Here is a 17766-nt window from a genome sequence, read left to right on the forward strand (position 1 = left end):
GAGAGAAAGAGAGAGAGAGGGAGAGAGAGAGAGAGAGAAGTAGAGAGAGTTAACGTTAAGTTACTACCTTTTTCACTTAACGTTAGTTATACATTTTCAATTATACATTTTTTATTATTTATACTCCTTTGGTTTTTTACACTGTATCTTACAATTATAATTGGTAATGAAGAAAAAGATGTTTTTGCTTGGATTTTACTATGAATTTGACATAATTGTTATATATATTTTTAATTTTTAATGTAAGTGTATAAATTTGTGGAAAATGCGGATCAAAAAGGAAAAAGCAAATCGTAAAATAAAACAAACAAACAAATGGTACGTTGATAAGTGTTATTTATGTAGGTCAAATTTAGCTATAAAAATTCAAATCTATGACATTTTAGTAAAATGCAAAAACTTATTATTATAATCATTAACAATACTTTTATGAATAACTAATAAAAAAACAGAATACAAAACATTAAACAAAGACAAAAAAATAAATTTATACACAATTAGATAAATTGTCAAGTGTAGAACAGCGGCGTGTTGAGCCGAAAGTCGTGGGTTCGAATCCCGCTCGTGATACTGACTTTTTTATGCCAATCATGACCTTACATTAAAAGAATAATTAATTGAAATAAATGGTAATGTTGACAAATTCAGAACTAAATAGCAAAAAACTTTAATCATTGATAATACCTTTTTAAAATATATCCTTGTTTACAAAGGTTTGTTTTAATTATAAATGTTTATTCATTAAATAATTTTTGTACATTACTTTAAATTTACACAATTTTGGTACATTTTTATTTCAGAAGGCAGCTTATTATACAAAAAAAAATACGCCTTTAGTATTTGTTAGTTCCATTTCAAATTTTTACCTTTTGCTGAAGAACAGTTGTACAGGGTACCTCAAGCCTAGTTCAACTTCAAAATTTCAAATACAACCATTTACACTCGGACACATCTCTTTAAAGAATTTTTTATGCTAAAACCAGTGGTGCAATCTGATTTTAAATTGGTCAAAAAATGCAAAATGTTTGAAAATTCTAATTGTTTAGAATGCCGCTACAAGTGAACTTGGATCCATCAGTTCATAGGATGTTTGGAAGAACTTTTTCTTCAGCCTCCCAAATCCACGATGATCCAGTGATACGGTTTAAAATTGGAAGTCCAGAGTACATGTCGAATTTTATTTTTTGAAAAACCTAAAACGCTTTCCAACATTTCGGGGAGAGGAATTCGGATTTTCGCGAATATAAGGTAAAATATTAAGCACGTATAGCATTTCTAAGTCAAAGTAAACTTTTTTCAGCCAAACTAACCATTACTTCATCTCCATTTAAACCATCAAAATTGTGAGGATTGGGTGTTAAAAACATGGTAATACCAAGTAACTGAAAGAAAANGTTCGAATCCCGCTCGTGCCATTGACTTTTTTATCTCAATTAAAAACCTTAATTAATTGTAATATATCAATTGGTCAAGCGGACCACGAAATTAGTGAATTTAATGATTTTAAATGAAGTACACATCACTAAAGCTCTCCGTGGCCATTTCATTTGTTGCCGACAATCTAATTGATTACACGACATTTGAAAAATGGCAAAAAGGAGGGAAAATTCAAAAGGTGAGGTTGAGATGGAAAGTTAGTGTCCGAGTGGATCGAAGTCACGATAGCTCAAGTGGTAGAGCAGCGGCGTATCTATCCCAAGATCGTGGGTTCGAATCCCGCTCGTCCCATTGACTTTTTTTATCTCAACTAAAAACCTTAATTATTTGTAATATATCAATTGGTCAAGCGGGCCACGAAATTAGTGAATTTAGTTATTCCTAATGCTAATATTATTATTACTACTTATTCCAAGCTTTCAACCTTTATTGAGGTATTCATCAAGGCTTTACAAGTAATTACAACGTTTATAATATACATATATGACTTAAAATAAAAGCGGTCAGTTGTAATCAATTATTTATTTAAAAATAGCTTTGTTCAGATAATGACTATATTTGACACATTATTAATAGAAAAAATGTTTAAATATAATTGATTGTGCGTTATTATATTCTATTATTAACATTATTTGTTTTTCATCTATTTGTTTTGTATAAGTTGAGAACTTTACACTTTGAAGGGGGTTAAATAATATATTAAATGCAAATAAATCTGCTTGATAACCATACATTTTACAAAGTCAACAGAAAATAAAATTATATAAACCACATGTGGCTCTACAAATGTAATTACATTCTAGTATAACCGACAAATTTTCTCTCTACTAGACCGGCGGATCCGTACCAAATATTTTTTTACAGACCAGTTAGGGTACGCTTTAGAAATAATAAAGGTATACCTTCTTATTACAGTATTGCCTGTACGATATAAGATCTTTAAAATAAACAAATAATGGCCTTTTTGTAATATTAGAAATTCGAAAACAGTTTAAATTTAGTTAATTTGCAAGATTGTTGAATAAGAACACATAGCTCTTTTTTTTTAGTAATTTCATTACAAATCTAATCTGTTGTGTGGGACAATGATAGAGTTGTTCACGAGGGCAGAAAACGAACAGCGATTATCTCATCTCGCCAATGTCGGCATGACGGATGATGAACGGCACCGATGCATCTTTGTTAATTCGTGAGATGTGGGTTGGAGGGCGATTAATCGTCCGTTCCAAAGGGCGTTTCATTTTCACTGTTTGCCACATTTCAGATTTATGAGGAAAACAGAATCTCGAGGAGAAAAAAAAATCAGCAGCTATCACTGCGCAGTTCGGACAATTGACGATGACAAATCTCCAAAGGTGCCCGGTGATGTTGACATGAGCCGAGGGAAAATTTAAAAAAATTTCCCTTAATTTAAAATCACCCACTGGCTTAGAACAACCGTGCGATATTTTAATATTTTAATCTACAATAAACGAGGAAGAGTAATTTCTGTAACAAATTCTATTCTCGCTAATTCTTGTTTTCAAATAATTTACTTACTCGCGTAAATGCTGTTCAACAGAAACATTTCCTGGTAAAATTGATTATATTTGACAAAAGATTCTAAATACAAACACCTGCCACTTACATATCATCAATAATTTCATTAAAAACTACTGTAAACATTAAATATTTTTGATAAATGGATTTATTTTATTATTTTTTAAGAGTAGTAAGTTTTAAATAGGCTAAACACGCAAAACCTTCGAGTGTTGCGTAAGTGTTGGTCATTAGCGCCGTAAATTAGCTGTATTTTCTTGTTTTCTTTTAAACTAATCTGTCCTAAGTAAAGGTACCTAAATTGTATTCAATTTTTGAAAATTCCATTTTTTCGGTTATATTTTTGTTAACACATTAGGTTAGGATAAGTTGTTCAATTTTAGCAAACTATTTAGTAATTTTTCTCGTAACATGAACATTTCAGAGACATGAGTAAATTCATGTGCTTTATTATAAAATAAAAAGCTATAATCAATTTTTAAACTACAACTTGTTATAACGGCTAAAATGGACTGTATTTGTAACTTAAAAATATTATAAATAAATAATCAAACGAAAATAAAATAAAAATGAGTCTCATATCTTGGGGGGTGCAGGGGGGGAAGAAGATGTAGAAAAAGACGTTGTGAAAGTATACTGGAAAAAAAACGTCGATAATCCGTGCAATTCACACCAAATGTTAAAAACATGTAAATGCCAACTAACTGAAAAAAAATGTATATTGAACATTATTATGAAATAAAAATTCTTCAGTATATACAGTTCGATGGCAAAAATAAATGTTACAATTATATTAATAATATTTTCGATTTGGTTGAAAAATAATTTATTATAGCCAATAATATTACCGGCGAGAGAGCAAAAAAAGAACTGCGCAGGTGAGGAAGGAGCCACGACTTTCCTGGTAAGAGTAAGCTTGTTTCCAGACGATTTTCATGGAATTGCGTGGAGTTGTAAGTAACAGAGTTCGTCGGACGACATTTCTAATCCGAATATCTGTACTGATGCTCTCTCCTCCCTTTTTGTTGAAATTAAATGCAAATGATGGGGATGGACCAACGAATGTGGCAAGTATGCAAACATTTCCAAAGAACAAAAAACTATTTTTAAGATTAGTCGAAGAGTTACTCGAATAGAGGGCTATTTCGCCAATTTGAACCTTAATACTGCTAAAAGTATTAAATACAAATTCAATTACTGTAACGTGATAACAGAAAAAAGGGGAAGGCCAGTACGTAATTTTTTTTAATTTTTTTTACGAGGGTTCTCAACAGCAGAGGTCATATAAACCCTCAGGGTGCCGGTGTTTTTGAAAAAAATCCCATTTGTAAATATGTCGGGTTCGAATGCAGGGATTCGAACCCGGGACCTTTACCTTACAGTGATGAGCGCCGTGTCAACGACTAAACCTTGCGGCCACCGGGATTCCAGTACGTAATTGCTTAACGGAAGATTAAGTGGGTGGTTGAAGGAAATTGTGCGTACACTCCAAAACATATTCAACAAAAACTGGCATTACAAGACGTCATATTATAGGTTACGATACATAGCGATGTTATATACTATACATAGATCCAGGTTAGGATTACTTTGAAAAAAGCGTCAATGGAGGTGGACCGAATGACCTCTCTGGACACCTATCGACAAAAGAAAACGATTCGCTGTGGAATTGGACCAATGGGCTCCTGACAACCGCTGAAAGCAGAACATACCTTCCTAAAACCAAGGCGACTGCAAGGGGTATGTTGGGTAGTACTGCCAACACACGGGAGCTCGGTGAGGTCATATAGGCTTCAATGATAACTGTATTTTATCATTGGAGCTGATGCTGAAGAAGCCATCTGCTGGTTGTTTTCCACTTCATTGATCTAAAAATAATGTATATAATAATTTAAAAATAATAATTTGAAAAAATCCAATCCATAATGTCCTTTATCCATCAAATACTAATGTAAACAATGGTACAGTATTTTTCATAACATTCAATACAAAATTTTCTTTCAGTTACTTGGTATTACCATGTTTTTAACACCCAATCCTCACAATTTTGATGGTTTAAATGGAGATGAAGTAATGGTTAGTTTGGCTGAAAAAAGGTTCACTTTGACTTAGAAATGCTATACTTGCTTAATATTTTACATTATATTCGCGAAAATCCGAATTCCTCTCTCCGAAATGTTGGAAATCGTTTTAGGTTTTTCAAAAAATAAAATTCGAGATGTACTCTGGACTTACAATTTTAAGCCGTATCACTGGATCATCATGGATTTGGGAAGCTGAAGAAAAGCTTCTTCCAAACATCCTATGAACTGATGGATCCAACTTCACTTATATCAGCATACTAAACAATTAGAATTTTCAAACATTTTGAATTTTTTGACCAATTTAAAATCAGATTGCATCACTGGTTTTAGCATAAAAAAATTCTTTAAAGAGATATGTCCGGGTGTAAATGGTTGTATTTGAAATTTTGAAGTTGAGCTGGGCTTGAGGTACCCTGTACAATTGTTCTCCAACAAAAGGTAAAAATTTGAAACGGGTCTAACAAATACTAAAGGCGTATTTTTTTTTAATATTAATTAGTTAAGAGAAATGCAGCCAGGCCATTTAACAAGGACACCCTGTATAATAAGCTGCCTTCTGAAATAAAAATGCACCAAAATTGTGTAAATTTAAAGTAATCTACAAAAATTATTTAACGAATAAACATTTATAATTAAAACAAACCTTTGTAAACAAGAATATATTTTAAAAAGGTATTATCTATGATTAAAGTTTTTTTGCTATTTAGTTATCAATTTGTCAACATTACCATTTATTTCAATTAATTATTCTTTTTATGTAAGGTGATTGGCATAAAAAAGTCAGTATCACGAGCGCGATTCGAACCCACGACCTTCGGCGAAATACGCCGCTGTTCACCCAATTGAGCTATCTTGACTTCAACCAAGACCTTACATAAAAAGAATAATTAATTGGAAGAAGTAACTTGGTCAATTGGCCACTAAAACGAAAATGAATTACCATATATATATATTGCATTATAATTTATCTACTTGTTGTATAAACTTGTTTTTTTGTCTTTGTTTAATATTTTTTTCTGTTTTATTGTTACTTATTCAGAAAAGTATTGTTAATGATTATAATAATAAGTTATTGAATTTTACTAAAATGTCATAGATTTTAATTTTTATAGTTAAAGATTGACCTACATAAATAACACTTATCAACGTACCATTTGTTTGTTTTATTTTACGATTTGTTTTTTGATTTTTGATCCGCAATTTCTACAAATTCATAAACTTACATTAAAAATTAAAAATATATATACAAATTATGTNCTCTCTCTCTCTCTCTCTCTCTCTCTCTCTCTCTCTCTCTCTCTCTCTCTCTCTGTGTGTGTGTGTGTAACCCAATGAAAGGTAACCAATTGCGGTTATAGACAGAATGACACAACTAGACAGAAAGAACTATATAGCCAACAGTAAAGTGCGCTAAGAATATTGACATCACTTTTTAAATTTCTTAAATTTAGTGATTTAACATCAGATTTATTGTGTAACATTTCTTTTAATGATTATTTGGAGATCATGAGATGCGGTCTGGTGTGACGCAGGTTATAAAAAAATATTTTCTTTATCATGCCAACGTTTCGAATTTTATTGGGATCATCTTCCGGGCCTGGGATTTACAAACATTGGTTAAATTATACAAATACGTGTAGGATGTGAAAAACATAAACATTACATCACACCATCCTCGTCATACAATAATAAACACGGCCAAAGGGTAACTTCACAGAATGATTACCTTAAGCCATGAACCTTTTCATCACAAGAACATAAAGATTTACAAACATATCCTACATACAATCACCACCCTAAACACATAATCAACAGAATAATCAACAACTACAACTAAACAATGACACCATACACTATTACTAATAATACTACATCAAATCTATCAAATACAGACAAACCAACATACAAATCCATGACATTCATTCACAGCCTATCACATAAATTAAACACATTTCTCTCTTCCGATAACTTTAAAATAGCCTTTAAAAACTATAACACAATTCACACACGTTTTCCGAAATTATAGATCCCACACCAGTAAGAAATAAATCTGACGTAATTTACAAAATCAATTGTTTAAACTGTTCGGCAACTTACATCGCTATTACATCCCAATATATGGATTAGAGAGTAAAGCAGCATATCTATGACTGCTAGAAACCCAAACAAAACCCTACAGCACTGGCTACCCACCATTTTGAACACCAACATAATTTCGACTTCAAAAATCCAAAAATATTAAACACAAAACAAACATAGACGTAACTTTTTAGAAACCGTTTACATCAAGAGAGATAAACACAGTATCAATTACAGAACAGACACATGTACACTCATTCGCAGCTAGGCTAATATCATTTATCAAATTCAACAACGATACCATACATATATCATCATCACGTCGCACAAAACATATAATATAATATATCAAACAATCATCACATTCCACACATCAAACATTTCTAAACAGTCTATTTCTTTAACAATTTGGCTTTCCTTTCCGAAATTATCCCCGTCTATTAATCCTGAAAGGATAATCAGGCCAAACCATTACCCATTTTTCCCCATTGTCGACTTCTTTGAGGTGAAACTCCTCACATAAAAATGTCTTTCTAACCCTACTTCCTTCCCCTCCCATTCAAAATCCAACATATATAAACATAAAACAGCAATATCTCACTGGCACTCGCAACATCTACACAGAAAACAAACACTTTTTATATCAAACAATCATCACATTCCACACATCAAATATTTCTACGTAGTCTAGTTCTTCAACAATTTAGCTTTCCTTTTCCTATTTATCCCCGACTATATAACCATTCCCTATTTTTTCCCATTGTCGGCTCCTTTAACCTCAAAGAAGCTGACTCCTCATATAAAAATGTTTTCTGTCGTTTCTTCCCAACCCCTTCAAAATTCAACGTATATAAACATAAAACATCAATATTTCACTGGCACTCTCAAAACGGCACACAATAATAACACAGAAAACAAACACTGTGAGTGAGGACAAAATACTTTGATTGAGTTTAAAATTTCTAGCATTGTATAAATTAATTTTTTCACATCGTATATGTATTTGTATAATTTAAACAACGTTTATAAATCCCAGGACAGCGAGGACAGATCGTGTTGCTTGAAGCATTTGGTGGCGGTTTTACTTGGGGTTCAGCGCTGATCCGTTTTTAAATTATAAAGGAAAATAAAAATGTCTAATTTTGCGATGATTTTTCTGAAGATGATCTCAATAAAGATCGAAACGTTGGCATAAAGAAAATGTTTTTCTAAAACCTACGTCACACCGCATCTCACGATCTCCAAATAATCATTAATTAACGGTCATTTAACACAACACATTTCTTTTAATAACCTTCTGTCCTGTATGTTCTCCTTGTCAAACACAACCACATCATCGAAGTTTATTTCATGATTGGTTTCATGATGACAAAGCTGCTCCTGGCCGACTGTTTTCAGAACAATCATATCTGTGATGTGTCAACCTGGTATCCAGGTCTTGTTTGCTCTGACCATAGTAAACCAAGGAACAATCTTTACACGGGATAGAGTAAATCAAAATAAACAATCTTAAAGGACACAATTTACGAAGAGCCATCTAAATAATCAAAAGTCATTTTTAAATATAATAATAAAATTGTAAGAAAATTTTCAAAAAAATAAAGTGTGTTGATCCGCCTTTAAGATTGTTTAATTTGGTCAGAGAATTGTTGTGTTAATTATTATTAATTAATTATAAACGTTGTAATTATTTTTCGAGCCCTAATGATGATCTCAATAAAGGTTGAAAGCTTGGAAAAAGTTACAAAACTTACTTGTTTTGATGACCGCATCCCTGATCACGAACATACTAGTGATTTCTCAAGTGTTCAATGAAGACAATTAATTAAGGCTTTCAGTTGAGATGAAAAAAGTTAATGGCACGAGAGGGATTCGAACCCACGATCTTCGGCTAGATACGCCGCTGCTCTACCACTTGAGCTATCGTGACCTCGATCCACTCGGACATCAACTTTCTATCTCAACCTCACCTTATGAGTTTTCCCTCCTTTTTGCCATTTTTCAAATGTCGTGTAATCGGATTGGATTCTCGACGACAAATGAAATGGCCACGGAGAGCTTTAGTGAAGTGTACTTCATTTTAATTCATTAAATTCACTAATTTCGTAGTCCGCTTGACCAATTAAATCATTACAATTAATTAAGGCTTTCAGTTGAGATGAAAAAAGTTAATGGCACGAGATGAAAAATAGCTATCGTGGAGGGAAAACTCATAAGGTGGGGTTGAGATGGGGAGTTGATGTCCGAGTGGATCGAGGTCACGATAGTTCAGGTGGTAGAGCAGCGGCGTATCTAGCCGAAGGTCTTGGTTTCGAATCCCTCTCGTGCCATTAACTTTTTTCATTTCTACTAAAAACCTTAATTAATTGTCTTGTATTGATTGGTCAAGCGGACCACGAAATTAGTGAATTAATGTACAATGAAGTTTTACAAAAGAAAAAATATTTTTATTTTAAGTGTTGATATTTTTATTTTTTATGACAAATTTAATGCCAGGAGTCAATTTTTATTATAATGGTGGTGATGTTGGATTATTTTTTTACAGGAAGTTTTGTCCCAATAATTAATGCTGTTCAAAGAAAATTAATAATTTATTATTCTGGTTTTTGTTGATAGTTTAAATCAGCGAAAACGTTTTAACGTTTTTGTAAAATATCAAATCAGGTCAGACAAGAGTTTGTTTATATTTTTTTTAACAACAAGAGACACGTTATTTTGTCATTAGGTTAACTCTATAACTGCAAGGAGATATCAAGTAGTTAATGCTAATTGAAATTTACGAATACTTTTGGACAGAAGTACCCAGAAATATGTCTATCGCGACGGAGGGCTCCATCTGATTTTGCAATTTTGGCCATTAAGTTTGCCAATTCTTGATTTTAATAAAAAATCAGTATATGAAACTATATGTATCAATAGGAATGTAAATGTTCTTTACAATTAATTATTCATTTTGCAAGGTCTTGGTTCAGATAAAAAAGTCAGTGTCACGAACGGGATTCGAACCCACGACTTTAGGTTAAATACGCCGCTGCTCTACCACTTGAGCTATCGTGACTTCTACTCGGACACCAACTCTCCAAAAGTGGGAAATGGCGTTTCATAGTCGATAATGCAACAACGTGTATCCCGGATAAAAACGGCCGTTTCCCAGAAGGATTTAGTTATGAGAAGCAATAATTGCATTAGCTTTAATGAAGTGGATAAATGGCTCTTCGTCCTGTCAATCGGCCGGAACACGGGCGCTGATAAATTTGATTTTTAAATAAAATTAAAGTGAGTTCTTAATGAACTGAATAAAATCTTGTTCAAAATTCAAGTGGAAACCCGTTCCGTCCGTAAATAATAAAAACGGTTCAAACCGGTGACATCGACGATACAAAAATGTTAAAAATTCTATTAAAATACATTGTCAATCTATTTTAAATTTAAAATCTACAATTCTCTGAGGGTAATATTATTTGCAACTGAATGCGAAATTAGACCTTTTATGTCTATATAGTATAAATTGAAAGTTGGATATCCTAACGACTCTCAATTCACTCACTCAAATGGCAAAGGTTACAAGAATTCAGATAATTTAGCAACGTTTTGCATTAAAATGTATCATTTCAACTAATTTCTTTGAAAATATGGAAATAACAAAAGCATTTTTGCCTTAAAAATAAATTATCCACTTTTTACAAATAAAACGTTCAATATTTTAAAATTATTAGTTTATTAGTTTATAAAGCAACAATGTTCATTTGTATAAAGGTAGAGGCAATCTATATAAGTGGTTTTAATTTTACATTGATATAAAAGTAAATAACAACCTACAAATACATCAATTTTTGTTAAAGAAGCAGCAGAAAACAGATTGCATAAGAGAATTAACAAATCTCGTCACTCCTGAGATGGATGGAGGAACATATAATCCCCGACATATTATGATTATTTTTTGTATCTAGGTGGCAGTGATCCGGTCCGTATATCTCCGCTGTTTCCACGAACAAATGGGTCACATGTGCCAAACGTTAATCCTGACCGTGTAATTAGAAGCAAAAAGCTAAAATTGTAAAGAATTTGAAATATTTAAATGACAAAAATCGGATTACAATACTGCGAACACGCATGGCCCTTAGATACAAATTAGAGAATTATTAATGTATAAAACTCTTTTGTTGGGATTATTCTTATTAGGTTAATCTTTTTCAACTGAAGATATTACAATTATTGTATAATATAAACCTTACAAAACTCTCTAAAGGACCTGAAAGTCTTTTTTGACGAGGGTTTGCATCAGCAGAGGTCATAAATTATCAACCCTCCGGGAGTAGGTGTTTTTGAAGAACCCGACATGTTTAGTGTGTTGGAATGCAGGGTCTCGGGATTCGAACTCAGACCTTTACCTTTCATTCAGAAGCACGGGGTCAACGACTAAACCGTTACGGCCACCGACCACCCCATTTTGTTATTTATATTTACTAGATCGGGGATAAGACCCATTTGAAATTATGCACTTTTTTTTTGTTGAAAAGTATTTCTACTAGATTTTTAAAATAAATATATAAAAAATATTTAAGTTGGAGGTTAATTTTACAGGATATTTTTTTCTTCTTTTTACAAAAAATATACACTGTGCAGTTAGAACATGTACGTAGAGTTTGTTAAAAAAATATTCAAAGGCTTTATTTTACAACAGTTTTTTTATTTCAACAATTGAAAAATACGTTGCATACAATTATTTTTTAAAAATAAATTAGGCGTTACATTGATGTATTTGATTAGTGCAAAATTAATGAAGATTTTGAACATTTTTTTTTTGTTCAAAAGTATTTCTATCAGATTTTTAAAATAAATATATAAAAAATATTTAAGTTGTCGGTGAATTTCATAAGATATTTTTTTCTTCTTTTTACAAAAAATATACACTGTGCAGTTAGAACATGTACATGGAGTTTGTTAAAAAAATATCCAAATGCTTTGTTTTACAACAGTTTCTTTTTTTAATTTCAACAATTGAAAAATACATTGCATGCAATTATTTTTTTAAAACGAATTAGTCGTTACATTGAAGTATTTGATTAGTACAAAATTAATGAAGATTTTGAAAATTTGTTTTCTTTTCGTAGGTGTTTGACATGTAAAGAATGCTAAAACCTCAAACCTTTGTGGATTATATATTATATATATATATATATTTTTTTTTTAACGAGGGTTCGCAACAGGTCATATAAACCCTCAGGATGCCGGTGTTTTTGAAAAATAGTCCATTTGTAAGTATGTCGTATAGTATGCAGGGCCGCTGGATTCGAACCCGGGACCTTTACCTTACAGTGATGAGCGCCGTGTCAACGCCTAAATCGTTGCGGCCTCCGACGCCCCATTGTTCTTTGTTAATTGCAATTTTGGATATTTATTTTACACAATTGTATTATATTGTTAAAAAATTTGTATGTATTTGTTTAATAAATCTAGGCCCTGAGGATGGCGATATAAGTCGCCGAAAACTCAGGTGAACCCGGAAGCTGTTCTTTTCCTTTTATTTCATCCATCATTTGGCCTCCCGAAGATCCAATTCGTAACATTCTTAATTCAATACTTATACAATAATAACAATGCTGACAGAGCTAAAAATCCCCTCTCCGTTTATTTTCACAGATGAGATTCATACTATACAACTCCGTGAATAAATAGTTATTTAAATTATGCGGTTGAGGGTGAAGGAAAGGTGATATCCGAGTTGTAAATGAATTTCAGTATTGGTCCTTCCACACTACTCAGTGATACTCCATCTCCAAGGTGTACATGTATATATATGTATGCACTCCATCTTTAATTGAATTTGAAAATGGCAAAAAGAGGGAAAATTCGATTTTAGGTTGAGATGGAGAGTTGGTTTCCGAGAGGATCGAAGTCACGAAGCCTCAAGTGGTAAAGCAGCGCCGTATTTAGCCGAAAATCGTGGGTTCGAATCCCGCTCGTGACACTGTCTTTTTCATTTTAACCAATACCTTACATAAAAAGAATAATTAATTGTAAGAAGTAACTTGATTAATTGACCACTAAAACATAAATGGACTAAATTATAAAGTTTTTCTGAAAGGAAAATTCTGATTTTTACCTTTTAAAACAGATATTATAGAAGCGTTTAACCATTTAACAACCCATTTTTAACAATGAAAGCATTGAAAATGAAAAGATGGGAAAAGGCTACTTTTCTTTCTTTTTCTCTTTTTTGCTTAACGAGGGCGTCCGAAGCGAACGGAAATCATTATTCCTTCGAGGGAAAACTCACACAACGACAAGAGGAACCTACATCACGAACCCGTCAACAGACGACGCAAGGAAAGAAGAAATAAACCGACTAACTACGACAGAGGAAAGCCGCTTTTGCCCTACTCATCTGGGTAATTGAAAATTTCACAGGCGAGCGATTAGACAATGACAGCAGAGTTTCCAAGATTCCAGCAACTGTAGTGCAACAATTAAAAAAAGAAATGTTTTCATTAGTGTCTATTATTATTCATGGTGGAAACCGAAGAATAGACAAAATTTCATCAGATTTGCCAAGAAATATGACCAATTTTGGACGAATATAAAACATCGAAAACATGCCTAATATCTGAAAATAGAATAACAGTTAGTTGAACAGTTATAATTTCATTTTCTATGTATTTGATATCTTTATTGGCCGTTGTCGTATCGTCCTAGAACCGATCGGACAGAAAGCCTCTAAATTATTAGATATTTTTTCCTTAAGAAATATAAACGATCTGTGACCGTTAAAGAAACTTCTAATAATTTGTACAATTATTATGATTTTTTAACACCTCCCCATCGCATAAACATATTTTTTGTCACGATATTGTAATGTACACTGAAAGCAAAAAAATTCAACCCAACTGATTTTTTTGTCATTTTCTCGATGAAAGAAAATTCTGCCCTTAATTTGTCTCATCGTTTTTCAATAAATATTTGTTTATGCTATGTTTTAAATTTGGAATATCAATTAGGCGTTAACACACCTAATCCGTAATCCAAAGAAGTTTAAAGGAGTTTTCAATGTTTAATTTTTACGGAATTTAAAATGTTTATTCAGTTTCATTTGAATTCTGAAGCAATAAACTGTTTAGTTTTCATCTTTGTTTTCTTAGTTTCACTTTTTACTCTTAAACATGCCATTTAGTGCTGAGGATATTTCACATGGCGAGGCACGTTCCATGAGATGTGGATGGAGCTATTGCCATCGGAGTTCCTTACGAAATTCTGCGAGACGGCGTTAGACGTTTTCCAGAAATCGGGTCTTGCCATAGAAGGCCCGGTTCTGGACGCCATTTTGAATTTAGAATCATTCCATTTTGAACGTACAATCTACAGGCAAAGTTTGTAGCACGAGTAGCCGAACACCCTGTGCAAGTTGATTTATTTATCCAAAACGGTGCCATTAGTCTGTAATTCTGCTTATCCTTAGAAGTGACCGGGACGGGCTCTCCAACGCTTCGGCTTGTCCCGGGATATGGGGGATATGAACTTTTCTATAGATATTGTGGTAGTTGTAAATGGTGTTTAATTACACACCTGTAAATTAGGAAACGGAGTCCGAACAGTAATCTCGTCTTAATTTGTGTTTTTGATCGTGAATGAGCGCCTCCCCGGGGTTGGCTCGGTGTCCGCGGGGCGTTAAGTACCTGATCGTCATGCTAGTACGACATTTTTCGTTGTTCTTGTTCCCATTACTGTTGGCTCTGTAAATAGATTTTAAATCCAAAGACAAAAAATTAATTTTATAGAACAACTTGGAAGACGAGGAATACAGACATTTGTGTAAAATATTGCGGTAAATAATGGGGATTTGAAAATAAAGGATCAATCTGATTTAAATTGAAGTAAAAGAATAGAGAAACGCTGATACTACAAAAAAGGACAAGTTAAACAATCAAAATTTACTGGTAAAAATATTTGTCGATATTTGTTTTTAGTAGAAAAATTACATATGATGTGGGATGCAGTGGGGTTGATATAATATTTAAAAAGAAAACGTCCTCTTACAATATTTATTTATGTTAACGCTTTTCGGTTCTTTCTATGTATTTCTTCAGTCAAATGAATGTAGAAAAAATTTCTTCTCTCTAAATACCACCAAAGCCCGCGCAGGTGCCCCTTAAGCAGAGAAAGGTTGCTCGATGTGTCCCACATAATAGAGGCGTGTCGTGCCTTGGCTCCATACAGAGAGCGTGTAGGCATGCCGCCGGATTTAAGAAGAGTCCCCTGTTCCGCTTTTTAGGGGAAATTGGGTTTTTTTATTATTGTATGTCTTATGTTTTGTCTGAGGCAAGCATTTATTAGCGTGAATGGCGAGAGGTGAGGGTGAATATAACGTCATCGCCCCTCGAACGATGAAAGCGAGTGAGTGTGTGTTCGGGGTCGATGGCGGAATATTTATAAAAGTACCCCATCGACCCCAATCTAGTTTAGTTTAAGTGTAGGTCGGTGGAGGAATATCAAGTACTTCACCGACCAAACGGAATGAGTGTACTGTATGGATGTATTTAAGTGTATGAATGTATTTATTTGTATGAATGTTGTGTTTGAACGGGTATAGAATATAGAATATAGACTTAGTGGGGGGGGGCTGAAATGACCTAGATGTCGGAAGCCCCAGCAAAAAAAAATACCACTGAAGATGGCTCAGTAAAAACAGTGGTAAAACGACTTCTGTTTTTTATAAAATTATAACCGTATAACTTATAGGTATAATTTACAGCTGACATTTTATTTTGTTATTCGTTTCTAATTATTAGAAGGACTGCGGTGAATCATTAATTATTTTGTACGTAGGTTGAGCGGGTTACTGGCTGAATTTATTGTGGTGATTATTGAAAATATCTCTCATTTTTAAAGGTTTACGAGACATTTTTAAAGGTCATTATAATTTTGTCTGTTTTAAATTGTGCGAAACTTGAGCGAGATTATTATACCTTATTACGGAGTCTTTTAGTAAAGAAATTAATGAAGTGAAAATATTACGGATAATTAAAAAAGTCCTTTCTTGGAATTGGAATGTAACCGGTTTTAATAAGATTAATCCTTTCTCACCGGCGGCCTTCGCACCTACAGCGTAAAAGGTCGTTAAGTGAATGGTACTAACCGGGTTGCTGCCCCTGGCCAGGCGGGCGTTGTAATAAAAGTGAGATATTACCCCACCGTTGGAGATAGGGGAGCAATTTCCCAGGCTCATTATAGAAGGAGCTAAGGTGGGTTTATATGCGCATCGGGGCTTTGCTGGAAAATTAGAGGATGGACGGCGGTGTGAAAGTGAGCGAGGGCGGAGGGTAAGCCGCAGTAAATGAAAAGCAAGTGATATCAGGGGCCTGCTACTGACGGACAGGGTCAAACGTAAAATTTATTTTCAACGAAGAGCAAATACCAAATTTAGACTCGCTACACAATTAAAACAATATTTGTGTAATTTCAAATTGAAATAACTTTTCTTAATTGGTATCGACCTTAGAAGACCACGGCGACAAACAAAATCTACAAACGGCAACTAAATACGTAACATTTTCAATAAATTATTTAAAAAAAATGTTTTTATTGAAAAAATAAAAAACAATTCGTTCAAATTAAAGATTATATAAAAGTGGTTGTAAATAAAGGACAAAGATAGCCAATTAACAAAATGGGAGAGAGTTCTACGTTAAAAACCTTCTCTGTGAATTTTGTTTATTTTTGAAAATTCCAACCATCAATCATTTATTTTTCAAGAGTGTCTATTTTTTCTAGTAAAGCATCGAATTCTAAAATTTTGCCGTACTTTAAGAAATAATTTTAGATCTTTAATTATTCAAAATTAGGAAAAACTGTTTATTTTTAGTATAATTATTTCAAAATATATTTCGTTTATTATAGCCAATCTTTTTTGTTTTCTTTTGTTTTAATATTATACAAATTTGTAGGAAGGTTTTCCTAAAAACAGCGAATCGATCATTTTTGGCACCAACCATAAATTATGATAAATTGTTGATTATAAAAAAGTTCATTCCTTCACTCCTGGAAGTTTTTTTCTTTTATTATATTACTATATTATATTATAGACTGCAAAAAATTCCGCCCCTTTGTAATCATAATGTAATTATAACTTGATTTTATATATTTTTATATATTAATCAAAGTCTCATGTTTTTTTAACCATTTGAACCCACGACTGGTTGAATACTGGATTTATCATGTCGTGGGTTCGAATCCCGTTTGTGACAATTTTTTTTATTATTAGTATTTATATGTGTCACGTTCAGATTTAAAAGAACCGCCATGCCCCTCCACATACTCAAACAGTGATAGGAGTAGGGGCCAAGAAAGGGCTATTTTTTTTTCAAGTCCTAGAAGAGATCCCTTTCTGGCATATGTGGGTAAACAGCTATTTTTTGACTACTTTGACGTCAAAATAAAAAAATAATAATTGTAATTTTGTTTTAAAAGGGTATGTATTTTTATAAAGAAAAATAAAAGAAATAATATTTCATTTTAAAAGTTGTGTTAATATTTTAATTGTGTTTTCTAATTTGGTGGTCAAAATTTTAATAATAATAATAATAACCTTTCTTTATGGAACTATAAAATGAGAATCAAATTCCATTTTAAA

Source organism: Cimex lectularius, unplaced genomic scaffold (assembly GCF_000648675.2).
Source record: "Cimex lectularius strain Harlan isolate CLEC.00 unplaced genomic scaffold, Clec_2.1 scaffold124, whole genome shotgun sequence".
NCBI lineage: Eukaryota > Metazoa > Arthropoda > Insecta > Hemiptera > Cimicidae > Cimex > Cimex lectularius.